We start from the raw sequence: 4,049 nt of genomic DNA on the forward strand, positions 1-4,049 counted from the left end.
CAGGCTTCCGCGCCCGGGAAGGTTTTTTTTTTTAATGCATGATGACTTTTCCATTTGCCAACACAATCTCTAGGCAAGAAATATTTGAGTTATGCGTTACACAGTCAAGTGCTTTGAAATACCTTAATTATTAAAAGCACATTATAAAACCAAACTCTGTTTTCCTTCTATGTAGTCCACACATGTAAGACTTTAATTTCAATTTTAAAAGGTTAAATCATTTATTGAGCACCTGTTATAATTCAGGCAATATGATAGGCATTGTTCTACTCTCAATACCTCATAATGAGGCAATTAGGGAAATTTATGGCTGATTTCATTAGGAAGTGACAGGATCAGATGTATTAGTTGTAAACAAGAGAGTTTGTAAATGGGAGAGACTGCAGAGAGTGATACCAATTAGGACACTATTATACCCAATTTGGTCCTGAACTTGAACAGAAAAAGTAAAATTGGAGAAACGATGGAGAGAGGAAAAGAAACCAAAAATAGCACTTGAGGGTAGACACCAAATAGTGAGACTTTTAAAGACATGTTATGTTTGAAGGACCCACAAGACATAAAGGAGGAGATTTATGGAAGTCAGATGAAAGTACCAGGTCAACAGAGGGGTTTACACTAAAGATACTGGTTGAGGAGACATCAACATATGGTAGTAATGGAAGCTACAGGAGTGGATAATTGATCTGGGAAGAAGTATAAATATGTGAGATGAAAATCAGGGATGGAAAGTAGAACCCTGGTTGACATTAATGTTTAGAGAACAAGTGAAGGAAGAGGAAGGGATGGAGGAGAATGTTAAAGAACACTAGTAGGAAAATCATGAATAAGTCATGATAATAAGTACAGCTCTTTAGGATCCAGCTGTTGACTAACTCACCAGTCTTATATCCTGCCACCTCCCCCAAAACTGTGCTCCAGCCATTCAGAACTTCTGATAACTCCCTAAAATGCCTAAAATGCCATATGCTTTCTACTTCCAAGCCTTTACAATTCCCGTTTCCTCTGATATTCCCTTTCTATCTTAGGTTGCAAGCTCTTACTCTTCCTTCAATCAGCTTCTCTTTGAGGCCTTTGCTGAAGTCCTGAAGTAGAGGCCCCCACTGCTTTTAATTATACCTTCTTTATTGAAATCATCACATTCTATCTGCTTAGTTGGTTTTTCCACTATACCATAGTTCCCTGAGTACTGAGTGTTTTCACCTCTGTATTTGAGGTGTTTTCACCTCTGTACTTTCAGGCCCCAACATGATACCTGGCATGAGGAGGTGGTATTGCATATACTGTTTAAGGACACAAGCTTTGATATCTAACACATGTGGATGTGAACCCCTTTTTCTGCCATTTGCTTGACTGCATGATCTTCAGTAAACTAAGCCTGGTTTCTTTAAATTAGAGTGATTATCGTCCTATCTCATCAAATGGATGGGAGGATGAAATAATACATGTAAAGAATTTGTCACAGAGCTTGACACACACTCAAGCTCAGTTAGTATAAGCATCTTTATTTCAGAGGGAGTTTAATATAATTGTTGAATATATCGGTGGTAATCTATAGTACTAATGAGAAGAGCTTCAGGAAGGAGGAAATGATCAACAGAATAAAAACTGCTAAGAAGTAGGCCAGGCCCAGTGGCTCACGCCTATAATGCCAGCACTTTGGGAAGCCGAGGCAGGCAGATTACTTGAGGTCAGGAGTTCAAGACCAGCCTGGCCAACATGGTGAAACCATGTCTCTACGAAAAATAAACATTAGCTAAAGTGGTGGTGAGTGCCTGTAATCCCAGCTACTCAGGAGGCTAAGGCAGGAAATTTGCTTGAACCTGGGAAGTAGAGGTTGTAGTGAGCCGAGATCACGTCACTGCACTCCAGCCTGGGAGACAGAGCAAGACTCTGTCTCAAAAACAAAAAAATTAAGAAGTCTAATAGGATTAGGCTATCCATTTCCTAAATAGTTAACTAATGCATCCTTGTCTCCCCATCAACTGGGTTTCTTTAACGTCACTGTCAGGCTCAGTCTTGCCCCAATCTCTATAACTAGAGAAGACAAAAGAATTGGGAAAAACAACACCACCTTCTAAACAGAGCAAAGTCCTAGAATAGGCAGGAGAGAATGTGATCAAGGTCAGGATAATTCTTCCTCTGAAACAGGAAGGAAGAAGGCAAGAATATGTGAAAATGCAAATGTTTAGAAGTGGATGTGTGTTCCTGGTTCTCTTTTATAACTGAAGAAGGTGTCTATAAAAGAGGCATTCATGCATAAAACATTTTGTACCGTCAGATGAAAGAACTAAGTCAGCTATATAATCATCCAAGTTTTTATCAGAAAGATAAGATTTTCTAAGTTGGCATACGAGGTCTCATCCATCTAGAAGTCTGATTTAGTCAACAGCCCTGGTACTCTTGTACATTTTAGCTTTTTATATTTACAAATATATATGTTCTTAAAGTAAATATTCATTGTTGTCTAAAAAACTGTCTAAGCACTTCTAGCAAAGCTATACAAATACTTGGTAACTATCTTGGATAGGTAATAGCACTAAAGCATATTGGCTTGTTAGATATTATATTTAGCTCAGCGGTACAAATTCATAAAGTAAACATTTTTCCTTATCAACTGGCATTATGAAGTGATTAGTCCTTATAATTTATATTAAATATGTCTATTACTCTGAAATCTACAAGCTGACACAATTTAAGGAATATCACAATACCATGCATCTATCATTTTCCTTCATGTTTGTTATTATCTATCAGTCATTTCATTGGGCAGTCTCAGAGTTTATTTGATTTGCTCAATTCCAAAATGAACTAAGGCAAAATAACCTTACGAAATTAAAGTGGAGACAGATAGCAGAAGAGAAATTCAGTATTCATAAAACTTGTAGGAAAATAGTTTAATAAGCACATCTTTTAGGACAATCAGGAAAAAAGGTCACACAAGCCCAATATATATTAGATAATACACTGCAGAAAAATGACACGTTCCTTCTACATTTATTATGATAAAAGAAGAATAAAGGTTAATGGATTTGAAGAACTGCATTTCCAAGAGTCTGGCTTTTAATACCAAGTGCCTGGCAAGATACCATTCATTATAAAGGAAACCTGTTGAGATAAATAACTTGCATATTTGTCTAGGAAATAAAGCATTTAAAAGAACAAAACTGTTTTTAGACCTGCTCAGGTAAAACAAAAGAATGCTTAATTTCATTAAAAGGAAAAATAAATTCCAGATGTAGCACTTGACAATCACCCAGGTCTTCGTGTTTCCTCCAATTTCTTCAGGCTATGCGATGCCATTCTCAAGGAGCATGACTGATTCTTCTTAGGCTTCTTGTTGGGCTGCTATTCTGTCTCCAATTTTCAAAATTTGGGTACATCTTTAAGGGATCTGATTCTGTCATATGTGATACAAAAGTGCCAGTCTTCTGCTCAAAGGGTTCTGTTTTCAGCCCAAACCCTAATCAAGAAATGACCTGTGAAGCGGTAACTTAAAATGTCCTTCTCATCACCCACAGCTCACTAAGCAATGATCATAGCCAAATACACATATTCAAGACAGAAGACACTGGCTAGAGAGACATTCTTATCAGGCTAACAGGTATGTAATGGAAGTTTTATCAGGCTAACAGGTATGTATGAAAGTTTTACACCATAAAGTGAGAGAAGCAAAAACAGTCCCAAAATTAGATGAACAAACTTAGTACTTTAAGTTAAATGTAATCACATTAGCAGCAAGTAAGATTAATGTACAAATAATAATAATGGCCCTAAAACAAGGATGTTAGCAACCTCAGCATAGACATTGCAGAGAATTCCTCAATGTGGAATTCAGAATGTGATCAGGCTACATATGGAAGACAGATAATCCAGACAGGACTGAGACTTCCTAGTGAAGAGGCACAGAATTTCATACCCAAACCCCAGGGCATAGTATTAATAATATCAAAACCCCAGTGGATAGTATTAATAATTGCAGAGATCTGTTTAAATTATTTGAATTCTTTGAATGTTATTTCCTTTTTTTTTTTTTTTTTTTTTTTTTT

This window comes from Rhinopithecus bieti, unplaced genomic scaffold, assembly GCF_001698545.2.
Source record: "Rhinopithecus bieti isolate Rb0 unplaced genomic scaffold, ASM169854v2 scaffold_12077, whole genome shotgun sequence".
In the NCBI taxonomy this organism is placed as follows: Eukaryota; Metazoa; Chordata; class Mammalia; order Primates; family Cercopithecidae; genus Rhinopithecus; species Rhinopithecus bieti.